Source organism: Marmota flaviventris, chromosome 1 (assembly GCF_047511675.1).
Source record: "Marmota flaviventris isolate mMarFla1 chromosome 1, mMarFla1.hap1, whole genome shotgun sequence".
Lineage (NCBI taxonomy): Eukaryota > Metazoa > Chordata > Mammalia > Rodentia > Sciuridae > Marmota > Marmota flaviventris.
In genome coordinates, this window is record NC_092498.1 from 178,980,754 (window position 1) to 178,996,314 (window position 15,561).

The following is a 15,561-nucleotide window of genomic DNA, read 5'->3' on the forward strand; positions in this document are numbered from 1 at the left end:
AGCACGTTCTAGTATATATCAAATACTACTTTTTCTTTTTAAATAGGAGGCTAGTAGTGTGCTGAATGCATTTCATATGTTTTCAGATATTTTTTCAAACATAAATCAATGAACTGAATATTTAGTTACCAAACATACACATATATACATATAGAAATACATGTTCAAATAGGGGGAATAGTTTGAGCACATGGGCCTACAATGCTGCTGAAATGAGGTATAGGCTTAAGGGGAGACAGGATGGCCAGCTCTTCATGGGAAGGTAGTCATTACCCCAAGGATTTAATGACTCCAGGTCTGACCTTCAGTCACACTGATCAAAAATTAAATTCTGATAGAAGCTTGCCAAAGAAGGACACACAACAAGCAAGTAACATGGCCAGATATTGAATCATGTCTGCTCAAATCTACCCTTTTCTTTTGGGGATTGAACCCAGTTATGCTTAACCATTGGCCACTGAGTCACGTCCCCAAGCCCTTCTTATATTTTATTTAGAGACAGGCTCTTCAGTGAATTGCTTAGGGTCTCACTAAGTTGCTGGCTTTGAACTCTAGATCCTCCTGCCTCAGCCTCCGAAGCTGCTGGGATTATAAGCATACCCCACCATGCCCAGCTCAAATCTACCTCTTGATCACTATTCCATCTGCAAAGAAAATCTGGACTATTCACCTTCAACTCCCTGAATATGTCTATATAGACAGACTAAAAAACATAATATTAAAAATCTTCTAGTAAAGTCTGAATTGAGTAGTACCAACTTCAAGATCTGGACCTCTCCTTTAGCAAATATGGCAGACCACTCCCTGACCTCAATGGGCATAATCTTTCTTTAGCTTCATTGATACAGTCAGGTAAATGGCCTAGATTTGCAAGCCCACCAGTGATTCCATCTCTTTAGAAACTTTGCAACTCTCTGCATCTGTTCTTCTGGGTAGATTTTAAACTCTCAAAATATTAATTCCTATAAAGCCATTTTGAAACTCCATTTATTAATAAAAATTTCAATTATTTTTTGCAAACAAAAACATTATTAGACATCTACAGTTATTCCACTAAAGTCCATTTAGTTGGATATTTGATTTCCTACTATGTGTAGTTCTATGTACACTGTCTATATGCTAAAAACAAAACACAAATCATAATGCCACTGCATCCTCAAACAACTCAAAAATCTAGTACAAGGGAGTTAAGTTCAGAAGAAATTACAAGCACTCTTAGTAAACAGCCCAGCAATCCAGAACAGGAAAAATCTCATGGAATAAAGCTTCACAAGGAGTAAAACAAAAGGAGAAGGGTACTAAAACACAGTTTAAGAAAAAAAAAAAAACATGTAACACGTCAATGAAGAAAAGTGAAAGCACAAGAAAAACAGGATTCCCAGCCAAGAAAAAGCAAGCTGCTGAAAATTATTAAATCACTGGAAGAAAGGAAGTCAGACCATTAGAGAGTTTATAATCTTTGTCTACTTTGATATCGGAAGCTCTTAAGATCCTGCCACAAAGAAACCCTCAACCAGGAAGGTATATCAAAACTTGGGGAACAGGATTTTCAAAGGCTCATGCAAGATTCAGGCTCAGACTCACTTATCCTTGGGAAGTATATATTCCATGCCATGACCAAGAACAGCTATTAGAGAGGAGGGGTTGGGACCCTTTAACAAGAACAACACAGTAAGCTCTACCATTGAAAAAGATTTTAATTATACACTACGCATTCCTACTTTGGAATACTACAAAGCTCTAAAAATAGAATGAGTGAATCTATGGGTTCAAATAGATTGGAAAGTGGAAAAAAAACTTCAAAGAGAAAAGGCCAAGGTATAGAATAATGTGTATCATATGAATATCTTGGTACAGAGATAGGGAGTCAATATAAAGATAAGTGAAGTCCAAACCAAAATATGCAGAACTGATTCTAGAGACAGGGATCATGGAGAATCAATAAGACCTGTTAGATATAGGGCGAAGGGAAAAGAAAGCATCTGGGAATGCCTTGTTTTCTTAACCCTTACAAAGGTAATCAGAATTCTTGTTTATTTGGCTGTTTATCAAGATGTTTAATGATGATTTAAAACTACCTTCCATCAATTTATGGCAAATTCCAAATTACTAATATTTGCAACACTGCATATCTGACATATGAAGGAGCAAAGGAAATTTAAGAACAGGGGATAAACTGGCAGAAAAACAACCTTGCAACTTTCCAGGAAAACCTACATATAAAAACTATCAGGGATAGACATACCCAAAATTTACATTTGCTCTAGTACTCCTTGAGAATTTTTTTTTTCTCTTACAGGCTATTTTTTCAATATTTGCTAACTTAGATTCAGGATAAGAACTTTCTGCTATGGATTTATAACTCATTTCCAACCCTTATTCTCAGTCATTAAAACTTAACTGAGGGCTGGGTTTGTGGCTCGGTAGAAAACTCGTCTCACATGTGTGAGGCACTGGGTTCGATCCTCAGCACAACAAAGATAAAGGTATTGTGTCCATCTACAACTAAAACAAAAATAAAATTAAAAATTAAAAAAATAAATCATTCTGCTGCACATAAATTATACTTCAAATTATAAGAAAAAAATAAAAAGAGGCTTAGCTATACATGAAAAGGAAGCCTGCTGAGGACTGTAGGTTCACAGAACTGTTTGTTTTCTTCTGAGAAAGGAATAAAATGTAGTGGTGATATATGACAGTTTCCTCAGAAAATGTCACTAACATTTATTTAACAATACAATCTCCTTATACTTCACATCTACCAGGTAATGTTTATAATTTTTCCAGGATCTACATAATAAGAAAAGCCAAAGTATTACCAAGGCATGGGTTCCTAGGGGGTCTCAGGTCCAGGTTTTTGGCATCCCACCAAAGGATCTGAGCAAAGGAAGAGATTGGCAAGCAAAGCAAAGGTTTACTGAAAATGAAGTTCACTCTGGGAAAGCAGAGTGGCAGAGCTGTGAAGAAGCTCAAGGCCCTGTCTACATAGTGGAGCTTGGTTTTATTGGGCTGTGCTAGTTCTTCCCCTTTTCCCCTGGATAGATCTGAGTCTGTCACCGTGATTGACAGCTGAATTTGACAATTTCTTCTCTACAGTCCCCTGCCCCATCTCAGAAAATGCACTGAGGGAGTAAATCTCAATGCTAACTAGTAACAAGTTAACTTTAGGTCAGTCCCTCTGACTATAGCACATGCCCAAGATCAGGGACTTTCCCTTCAAGGGCCTTCCTTGTGGTCCTCTAGCTTCCTCCCTTTAACAGCAAGATGTACAGTTTTCCTTCACAGGTAGAGTGACAGACAAGTGAAGTTTGATTTGTGACTGAGGGCCCTAAGTGGTGGTCTGCCCTTTTTATCCCTTCCCCACACCCTATATCTCCTACCTAACAAAAGGAACTACAAAGTATCTAATATTACTTTCCAATGTACAATTTTAATTTATGTTTCCTATAAATAGGAGAATAATTAATAAAAGCAATATTAATAAATTTGAAGAGAAAGAACCTAAAACCTCAAATCGCAGAATGGATTAGAAAGTTTTCAATGTTTACATTAGAGATTCCAGTAATTGTATATGCAACATCCATTCTTACCTTACCTCCCCAGTGATTCAGAAGACACTGACTTCCCCAGATCATATCCTAGCTCCAGGGCTGGTTCAGAAACCCAGACTTATTTAAACCAAACAGCATACAGTGATTATTACTAGTCTAAAGGTGACCATGGGGTCTAAACAGGGCAAATGAAAAGAACTTTTAGTATGTGATTATGAAACTTCTATTTCTGTGCTGAAACTAATGGATGTTGTTGTTCCAACTGCCGATTATAACCACACTGAAACAAGAAGGAAACTAGCCTGAGGATACATAGGAAACACAGATAAACCAAGTTAGTACTTTGTTCATACCGTGCTTAAAGATCAAGCCCTAGAATCTCCTCTACTTACAAAATTTGCAATATGAGAGAAAAATAAACTTCCTTCTGGAATAAGGTAAATTATTTGGGGGTGTCTGTCATTCAGAGATGGATCCACCATAATTATTTTTAAATGGTTTCTCTAAAGTAGATAACCTCATGAAAGCTACTTCAAATTAGGAAACAACACTTCATATTTTATAAATAAATTACAATCTTTAAAAGTGTACATAAATTCATTAATCCATCGAGTTCAATCACAAAAATATATGTGACCAGTTAACAGACAATGAGTTTAGGTTACTTTTACTTAATTGCACAAAACTGTTTACAGTACATTTCTCAATAAAGAAAAATTGAATTATAACCCAAGGGTGAGTTAATTTGTACAAATCTTGAATAATGTCATATATATTTCGTTAACAGATGCTCAGAGACTCTGCAAAGACACTCCGCTCAATCAGAAGCCAGATTAAAGTTCCATCTGGAGCCTAATGGCTCCATGGTTCTATTACAATTACCCAAGTCACCAAAGTAAGCCTTAATAGCTGTATATCACGATCTCTCTTGAAGGTACATATAGTCTTGCCCCTAAACCCAGAAAATAAGATCATAATTTTGTGTATGCATACTCAGATGCAGAAGATTTAGTAGGTATCCAAATGCTATTGCATTTTTTCACTGAACTTTTCCTATGTGACTTTTCATCAGCATATCTGCTTAGAAACAGATGCTGGGATACTGCATCATCACCTTACCTTGACATATAAAGGACAAAGTTCACTTTCCCTTTAATCTATCTACAGAGTAACCCAGATACCTAGAATAATCTTTCACATTTCTCTTAGATCCTATCACAGGCATTTCTTATCAAAACAGAAAAACTGGATAAGGCTATTTTATTTCCTAATTTTCATGGCTATAAATTGTTGCAAAGCCAAAGGATTTAAGAGCAGGAGGGAACCTGGAAAGTACTCAAAGATCCGCATCTAAAACCAACATTCCTCAAAGTTCCACTGCCTGACATGCACTCTCTGCTTAAAACATTTTATAGCAATTTGACATAGTAATGAGCTTATGTTTTATATATCTTCAAGTCTTTGGAATAATATACATCTTTGGGTTTGTTTCTGTCTCTGGACTAAGACTTGGGCCCAGTTAGAACACTGAATTTCACCTGAAAGTGTGTGTTGGCCTAACAAGGTGTTTTGTTTCATTTTGAATGCCTTTAGATGGAACCCAGACTTTCTGATTAGCTAAAGTAGTAAGGTATTTACATCATTATCAGGTCAGCCCCAGAAGGCATCTGAAGTGGTCAATTAAAGATCCACTAGGCCAATGTTTCTCAAACTCTACTAACACCATTGGTGAGAAATAAAAGCAACTTCAGTGAATTGCATATAACATTTTTAAAAATGACTTGCCATTGCATAACCCACAAAAAGAATACAAGAATACATACACATGTGGAAGATCAGCATCCCTAATTCTAAAATCCTAAATCTTCCAAAAGTTAAAACTTTTTGAGTACCAACATAATCCAGAATTGTAAAATTTCATAGCTGTCCTCATGTACTAAGTTGCAGTCTAGAGGCAGATGCACAATTTTAAAAAACCACCAAAAAAACAATTGTATAAAAATCACTTCTAAGTTATGTGTATAAAGTGTATATAAAACAAACAAATTTTGTGTTTAGATTTGAGTTCTGTCCTCAATATATTTCTTATGTGAATATTCCAAAGTCCAGAAAACTTCCAAACTTGAAACATTTCTGGTCCCAAGCATTTCAGATAAGGGATACTCCACCTTTCTTTGTATATGGGTTGTGTCTTAAATTTTATTTCTTATTCATGGACATAATACTGTGAATGAACAACACTGTACCAGATGAGTACCTTCAAAGATGCAGAAGCTGGCACTTGTCACAGTTAGCAGGACCAGATCCAGTGGCCCTTTTCCTATATTCATGATTATAAGGTTTGTTTGGACATCGTGGTCTACAAAGCCAGTAAGAATATATGTACCTAAACTAATATTTAAAAGTCCTAGACCAACTAAAATGTTTTTGTATCTTAAATACTAAAGATGAATTTTTATGTAGTTCATTTGATTATACAGAAATTAAAAATGGCTATAAGTCCCCAAATAAAACAGAATACAGAAGTCCTCAATAGTTTAAAGACCAATATACAAATAATATAAAATTTCTAAAATTTTGATAAATATATTTAAGTATTTTATAAAAATATTCTTATAAAAAACACTGGCAGCATGCCAGGAAAAAGTTTATCTTAATATATAATTTATTACTTAAATAAACATGAGGAAAATACCTGAATAACAAGTAAATAATATTACAAGGTAAATTATAAAATAAGTACAAATAGTACATTAAAATGATACTACTTTTCTCCTATAAATTAGCACAAATATTTCTTTTTAAGTATTAATGTTGCTATTGATGTGAAAAATCCAGGAATCTCAAAATTTGTTGCTGGGAAAGAAAACTGGTAGCTTTTGGCACTTACCAGAGGACTTCTAATTACCCTTTTATCCAGTAAATCCACTTCTGGAATTTATCCTATGGAAACAATAAGAGGGCATACAAATATTATCACAAGTAATTTTGAATGCAGTATTGTATATATAATAGTGAAAATTCTAACTCCCTCAATAGGGAATTTTTAAATTATGGTGCATCCTTACAACTATAAAACGAAATGTATATTTATCTTTCCTGCCCATAAAATGCTATTTAAAAAAATACATGTTTAAGATCCCATTTTTATGTTAAAACAGATTTAATCCTTCACTAGTAAACCACCCAATAATTTTAGACAAAAATGCATTTTTACATAGAATTCTCTAACATTGTTTTCTTTCAGCAAGAATACCCAAAATTGGGCTACGGTTGTGGCTCAGAGGTAGAGCACTTTGACTAGCATGTGAGAGACATTGGGTTTAATTCTCAGCACCACATATGAAAATGAATAAAATAAAGGTCCGTCAACAATTTTAAAAAATTTAAAAAAAGAATAGCCAAAATTATAAGAAAAAAGAGAAGGAAGGAATAGAGGGAGGAAAGGAAGCAGGCAGAAAAGTAGAATTAAACGTAGGGAAATCTCACGATAAAATTAAGCAACCTAGAGAAACTGGTCTTTGAAATTAATTAAAATAAAGTTTTTTGACAAGGAAAACATAGCCTCTGAATATCCACAACAGGTAAAAAAGCAGGCCTTAGCCACAGACCTCATTTCTACCCCTATGCACTACATGAAAGTGCAGGTGTGATTAACAAAAAGCCTGCATCTTTTATCTAGGAATTGGCCAGAAACAGCCAAGGGTAGCAGCCTCCTACACGAGGTACTAAAGGCATCAGCAGCAGCCAGGAAACTCAACTGCAAATGCCAACAGAAAAGGCTAACTGCAAACCCTATTGCCATAGAGGTAAACCTGCATGTAGACAAGGAAAGTAAAAAACTCCTCCTGGAAGAGCAAAGAAGTTAGATTACCAGGTCTTAAGTCTTCTCCTAAATGGAGCATTATGCTACCTTGCAGACTTAGATATTAGTCAACAGTCTGACTTATGAACTGCAGAATTTAATTTTCCACGTAGTATTTCAGCCCTGTGTCCCATACTCTTTATGTGTGTGTATGGAAGCATGTATCAAAAAATAAGGTATTTATTCTGTTTTTACAAAGAAAAATAATCTAAAGTTTAGAATTTAAGACTTCAACTGACCTTAACACTCATACACTTAAAATACTTAATTTCCCAAATACACTGATTTTCCTTACCATAAAGTCATGTGATATGGACTGTCCCTAACTGTGCAACAGGATCAAAGACATTGTCCTGAATGCTACACACTTTTTACCTTCAGTAAGACATACTAAAATTTCAAGTACCATTAAGAAATAGAAAGAACAATTTATGTTCACAAATATTTTCTTCCTTAGAATAACATCTAAAAAAGTAAAAGCCAATCAAGTATTCGTACAGATGTTGAAAACAATTCAGTCTTACAGTTTTCCCTAACAATGTGCATAATACATCATGGGACAGAATGGGAGAGAATATCAAATTTGAATCTTGGAACACCTATTTTGGAAAGCAGGACATGCCACGAATGCCACCATACATGAAGGTCTTAGGACAGGATAAGAGGTCTGGCAACCTACAGACATAGGAGTTAATAGGCTCAAGGACACCTATCTAAGGGTAGAGTTCTATATCACTTTTTTTTTTTAATATTTATTTTTTGGTTTTCGGCGGACACAACATCATTGTTTGTATGTGGTGCTGAGGATCGAACCCGGGCCGCACGCATGCCAGGCGAGCGCGCTACCACTTGAGCCACATCCCCAGCCCTCTATATCACTTTTACAAAGATAAAAAGGTCTCAGAGTCTCAAATTCTTTCCAGGAAATGGGCCTGCACGCTACTCCCCAAAATAATTTTTTCCTTTCCTCTTTACTCTGCATGTGACTGTGCTTCAAGCATCTGAATAATGAACAATACAAATGAGTCAATATAATGAGTGATAAATAGAAAATGGAAAACTATTTAAAACACTGCTTGTGTGATAAAAATCAATTCTACATATTAACCAATCAACTCACCACAAACCTAAAGCATAATCCACAATTACTAATTCACAAATATTGTTTTTCCAAAAATTCCATTCAATATCCAACATAAAAAAATTTTAATATAAAAATAATGATGAAGGAATCAAACCTTGAGACAGTATTCCTAATTCTACTATCTACTACTTCAGTGACACAAAGAAAATCATGCAACTTGGTGAATTTGTTTCCTTCAAATGAAAAAGTTAAGAGATATCAAATATATAACAAAGAAATTTAAGTACTCTTCTCACAAACTTGCTTGATACCATAGGAGATTTTTTTAAACAGTGACACTTCAGTTGTTTGTATAAAGTTAGATTTTATAATTATAAATGTTGATAGTACTGGTACAAATTCTTCTTGCTTTTCAACTCAAAAATTTGCATTTCAGCTTTTTGTCCAAACTATTATTTATATTAAGACATTACTCTACACAAAACACACACACACACTACACGACAGATAGACAATGCAAGGGCCAAAACTAAAATATCAGACCACCACCACTATGCCAGGTAAGTCTCTTGATTATAAACAGCAGAAACATATTCTGGTTAATATAAATCAAAAAGGAATTTATTGGCTAGACATTGAATAGCTCAAAAAATTTTAAAAAAAACAACACAAGGCTGGAAAATCAGGCTTGGTCAACTTGGTCAAGAACAAGTGATGATAAAATTAGAGAAAAATTCCTGCTTCCATAGTTTGGAAGGAAGCCTGCAACTTAAGTTACAACAACAAGGGTCACAGGCCAGGAAGGAACACCATCAGCAGCTCTCAAGAAGCCCACATTCCCTCTAGCTACCACAATGCAGTGCTCAATCTTCAGAAGGACCTCATGACAGCATTTGGGCTTCCTTGGCCTGGAAAAGTGAGAGGCAGCCTCCCATCTAACAAGAAAGAGGGTTTGGTAAGGCCCTAGCAGTGGTCACCAGAAATATCCTCTACTAAGGCCCATTTTTGGTAGTGGACAAAATTGAAGCATCTTTAATTCAGTGACTACTCGTGTCTGTGAAAGTTTGCAAACTGAAAGTTCTTAAAAATTAGTGCATACTCTAACATTATTTATTAGATTTGTTTGGTGCAATTTCTAGCCTATTTACAAAGAAAAAATTCACTCTTCCTACAGTGGTTCTATCAACCGATACTAGACTGAGTAATTCGGATGGGGTCTAGCAAGTTTCTTAATACACTATAAGTATTGCCTCTTTATATTCTATCCGTCTGCTAATTTGGTTTCTTGCTTGCCTTTTTTGCTGCAGCTGTGCACCGGGTTAACTGTTTCAATGGTTTTCCTACAATAACTCACAAATTTTTTCCTGATCAGTGTGCTGTATGATTGGTTCTTTGTTCCTAAGATAATTATTTTACATTTGTCTACACTGAACTGCATTTGCCATCTGCTGGCCCAATCACCTAAACAATCCAAATCTTTTTGAATCTGATTGCATTGTTCCTCATTATTTCCCCTAGCTCCAATTTTAGGATCATCTGCAAACTCCAAGATCTTTTCTTTAAAGATTGGACACATTTCATTTTAATATAGAGGGATGTTTTTAAAAAGTGACCTTTTAGTCACACCAGCTGAAATCTTCTAACTTGAAAAGTTTCCATAAAGCTTATCCAAAGATACCTTCCAATTATACAAAGTGTTTCTAGAAACAAATTTAAGTAGAACCCATTCTGTTTCATTGCTCTTGATGTTACCATGTGTTTAAAAGTATTATGTCTAAGTTCTCTCCACAGTATAATTTTTAAGGAATATAAAAATTCTGTTATTCTTATACAGATATTCATGGCAATTTTGTGTTGTAATAAATTTCCTGAAGTACAGAGTACAAAATTCCTACATGTCATTTTACTGATTTAAAAAAAAAACATATCAAGTACTCATCAGTAATTGGAATTAGATGCACTGTTATCTTATGACCTTGCTCCAAGTGCTGATCCCCAACACTTCAGTTTCTTACTGACAAAGGAGATTTTAGAAGATAACTTCTCAGAACCCATCCAGCATTAGCATTCTAAATTACATTTTAAATATAAGTCACATACTAGAGCTACACTACTTCTCAAATTTTGCTACTTCAGATTTTCCAGGCTCCACCTAATTATAAACCCTTCTATAACTCACTTTTTATTTTGAAGTACCTTAAAAGTGAAATGTTGTATACACTTATTTAAGCATAATTCACCCTCCAAATTAATTTGGCATATCTGAACATTACAAATCTTTGTTACTTAACTATGATGAAGGGGACCAGGTACATCTTTAGATCTAAGAAAAAACTGTAACCTTCAATGATTCCTTGTAGTATAACCACACATCTCCACAAAAACCTTATTTAACTTCTTAAAATTATCAAAATTGACGTATTTCAACAAATTTGTTATTTCAAGTGGTAGATGAGGACAACAAACTGAATTTAAGATCGACTTTGATTTATTCATTCAGTCAGTGGATGTTACAAAGACAAAAATGAATACTTACCCTCAAAAAGCTGAGGGCAAGATGTATACAAGTGGAAACAAACTATTATAATAGAGATACAATTAAATGGAAGTAAGGAAAAGGAAGAATTTACCTATGGCTAGTAAATGAGAAGCTTTGAGGAAGATGCATTACTTGAACTCTATCAAATACTGTCTTCAAAAACAAATGCAGAGGCTGGGGATGTAGCTCAAGCGGTAGCACACTCGCCTGGCATGCTCAGGGTGTTGGGTTCGATCCTCAACACCACATAAAAATAAAAAATAAAGATCTTGTGTCCACCTAAAACTAAAAAAAAAAAAAAAAAAAAAATTTAAAAAATGCAGAACCAGGCATAGCAGCACAAGCCTGTAATCCCAGTGGCTTGGGAGGCTGAGGCAGAAGAATTGCGAGTTCAAAGCCAACCACAGCAAAAGCGAGGCATTAAGCAACTGAGTGAGACCCTGTCTCTGGATAAAAATACAAAATAGGGCTGGGGATGTGGCTCAGTGGTTGAGTGTCCCAGAGTTCAATCCACAACACCCAAACAAAACAAATCCCCAAAAAAAAAAATAAAAAATCCACTAAACTATCAATATTATCATAGAAAATAAATATAAAATAGTAAGCAAACTGAAAAAGTAAATCAAAGAAAGATGGATTTGCTGATTATTTCTGTGTGGTAGAATCATGTGTGATTCTGTAAAAAAAAATTCATATTCAAGAAAGAAAAGGGTTTTTTCTATTTATTTTTAAAGGTATACTTTGACCAACTGAATACTATTACATGAAATATTACAGGCCAAAAATCTATAACTTTTAACAGAAAAGTTAAGTCAATAAGAACTTATACATTAGATAACATATGAAGGATCTAAAGGATACTCTAAAGAATTAATCATATATTAAGCCTCCCGTCTTTTTTTTTTCTTCAAAGAACGACTGATTTGGGATGACATAAATTGAAAGGCAGAATTTAAAAATACATTAAAACTATTCCAAGTTAATTCTAGAATGATGAAATGATTAAGTCACATCTTTCCTCTAGGTTTGTAGAAAACCTTTATAACTGATTAACCAACTTCTCCCCACCTCAAACACTTTTGAAATGTCACTATTTGTTCTCTCCAGAGATATTTTATTTGTATTTTGTATTTTAAGTAAAAAGAAAGCATTTAATAAAGTAACTACTGACTTTTATTTCAAAACAGTTCCCCATTCAATAGAACTTAGATATTTTGAACATCCTACAAATCATTTCATCTTACCTGTAAATCTAATAAAGACATTTCAGTTGAAACAACTGGACATTGCTTAAATTTCCCATGGATGCAGAGATTAAGGAAAGAAAATGTGTATGAGTAGGCAAAGGAGGAAATACAAGCATTCATCAGAGGTACAACACTGGAAGTGTGAGTGTTTCAATGAACACTTAAACAACTTAATGTCTGCTTCAATTTTCAAAATTTTAGTTTGAGATCAGTGTAGTAGAGGAAGGGGATTGATTGAGATACAGAAGATGGGATAAGCGAAGAACAGTGGAATGAATCTGACCTAACTTTCCTATGTACATATATATTACAGTAAATCTCACCTTTATGTATGTCCATAAGGCTCTTCCCTCTCTTCCTGGAGAAAGGGAACAGAGGGAAAAGTACTGGGGACTGAATTAGAGAAAATCATATCCTTGCTTTTATAATTATGCCAAAATGAATCCTGATGTTATGTATAACTAAAAAAGAACCAATAAAAATTCTAGTTTGATTCCTATGTTCTATGCAATAGACTATACTTGAATTAGTAGACTCCTGAAACAAGCTCAGCTAAATCTCTTGTGATGTATATATAAACATATATATAAATTATAATAAGACTAAAAATAGTATGCTTCATATCGTCTGAAATTCTCTCCTAAAGAAAGGCAATATGCAGATGTTTCAAACTGGCATCAACAGGTCACCTCCACTGGGCAAATAATTCACCCTGAAAAAATTGCAAAGATTCAAAAAACCTGGACATTCCACATAAAAAATCTAGATTTTTAACTTCATTCAAAAACAAAACAAGGGCTAGGGATATGGCTCAGTTGGTAGAGTGTCTGCCTTTCATGCACAAAGCCCTGGATTCAATCCCCAGCACCACAAAAAAAAAAAAAAAAAAAAAAAAAAAAACCACACTAAATTCAATTCTGGAGACCACTTCCAGCAAAGTTCTTCACTTATTCAACTTCCCACTAACCCACTTTTATCCCCTTTCTGTTGTTTATCAAGTTTCACTGGGACCAGGGTTTGTAACCCTTAAACAGAGCAGGCAGTCAGACCTTGATTCAAATCCAACTCCACCACCACCAAACTGCATAAACCCTAAGCAAGTAATCTGACCTCTTTAACATTCAATTTCTTTGTCATGACAAAAATATTATTTATTTTCAAGGGGTTAAAACAACAGAGTACCAAATAAAAAATTACATGTTCAATAAATAAATTATTAAACTACTGCGGTTGCAATTCCTAAACCTATTTAACTAAAAGTTACATTTCCTTCCTTCTATATATGCTGTTATGGTTTGGATGTGAGGTGTCTCCCCAAAAGCTCACATGTAAGACAATGCAAGAAGACTGAGGAGAAATGATTGTGTTTTAGCCTAAACCTAACCAGTGAACCAATCTGATGAGATTAACTGAGTGGTAACTGGAGGCAGGTGGGGTGTGGCTGGAGGAAGTGGTTCATTGAGGGCATAGCTATGGGGTATATATTTTGTATCTGGAGAGTGGAGCCTATTTCTCTCTCTGCTTTCTGATCATCATGTGAGCTGGTTCCCTCTGCCACACTCTTCCGCCATGATGTCCTGCCTCACCTGGAGCCCCGAGGATTAGAACCTGCCTTCTATGGACTAAGACCTCTGAAACCATGAGCCCCTAAATAAACCTTTTTTCCTCTACAGTTGTTCTGGTTGGATCCTTTTAGCCACAGAAGCAAGAAAAGCTGAATACAACATATGCTAAAGAAAAAACTAGATCACTATATAAGGCTCCATTGTAAAATGAGGATAAAACTGGATTTTTATATTAAAATGAATTGAAACTTGTGAAGTCCTTACAATAGTAAGGTACATGCTAGCCTCTAAAAAGAGTTGTTATTACAAAGAGTAGCAGTAGTAGTTGTTCCCAGAGAACTAGTGGACATGAGCTCTGGAATCCAATAGTTGTAGTTGGACATAATACCTTTATTTTAATTATTTTATATGTGGTGCTGTGGATCAAACCCAGAGCCTTGCATGTGCCAGGCAAGCATTCTACCACTGAGCCACCACCTCAGCCCTCCTTGTATATAATCTTAAAAGTCTTCTCAACTATCCCACATTTTTATGTTAAAAATCTGAGTCTCTGTGAAAACAAGTCACTATGAAAGTATAGAAACAAACCTCGTGTTCTGGGCTTGTATACAAATTAAACTCTGACAGAAACAGAAGAGTTAATTCCAAGTATAAAGCAGGCACATTATATGGGTGCTCATAATTTAATTCCTAAGGAGTTTTAGCTTTATGACCAGTAGAATCACAGACCAGTCTGGTTGTACTTTCTTTCCAATTCCTTTCTGCTTTGCCAAGAAACTCAGCAGCTGAGTTAGGACCAGTGCAAAGAGATACCTTCTAGGACTACTGGTTCCAAAGCTCAGCCATCAAAAATAAAGAATGAGCCAGGCATGGTGACACACATATCTGTAATTCCAGCTACTTGGAGGCTAAAGCAGGAGGATCCTAAATTCAAGACCAGCATGAGCAACTTACCGAAACCCCAAATCAAAGGGCTAGGGAAGTCACTCTGTTATAAAGCACCCCTGGGTTCAATTCCCCACACTAAGAAAAAAAATTATAAAGAGTGAAGAACGTCTGGTCGAGCAGCAGCAGTGGTTCTCTATTAAATGGTACCAAAAAGATAATTTAACTTTAGCATACTAATTATCTCCATTACAGTCATTTTTAATTAGTCTGAAAATAAAGCTTGATTCTTTAAGTATTTAATTTAACAAAAGATAGTCTCTCCTGGCTATAATAGTATACATCTCCCAGATTCTCTGCCATGTCATGGAAATCCTTTCACAGCACTCAAAACAATGAGAAAAAAAGCAACAAAATTGACTTAAAAAGAGTAATTTCCTTTCCAACCTAAATAAACTTTACACAAACTTGCCTTTGATAATCGACTAAACAAGCTGCACCACCAGCATCAAGGGAGGGTGTGCGGATATCTAGCAGGTGCTGCAGTTTATCACAAAACCGTCTAAAATAATTGGAAGTGACAACCAGCACTACCACAAATGATTTATTAGTCTTTCACTCAGCTTCTCAGCTTCCTCAGGGCCAGAATAAATAATTTACCAACTCTCTATCTTCCAATCATTAATTCTTCCCTATGCATCAAAACTACATTTAACTCTGATAGGTTCAGTGGAATAAAACCCACAATAGGAATATTTTTCCAAATACAGAATTATCTGACCGTATGTAAAAGCAAATTTGTCAATCAAGATATACAATTCAGAT

At 35.0% G+C, this 15,561-nt stretch overlaps 1 protein-coding gene across 13 annotated transcripts in view; it reads right to left on the reverse strand.

The window, feature by feature from the left end:
- Tbc1d5 (TBC1 domain family member 5) overlaps positions 1–15,561 on the reverse strand; it is a 517,207-nt gene that overhangs the window by 448,611 nt on the left and 53,035 nt on the right. For 12 of the 13 annotated variants that reach the window (XR_011709183.1, XM_071619380.1, XM_071619386.1 and 9 more), the window contains exon 2: positions 6,442–6,494. The exons of the other annotated variant lie outside the window; for it this stretch is intronic. The gene's annotated coding sequence lies outside the window, so the exon portion shown is untranslated. The remainder of the gene's footprint in view (positions 1–6,441; positions 6,495–15,561) is intronic. 13 annotated transcript variants of the gene reach the window in all.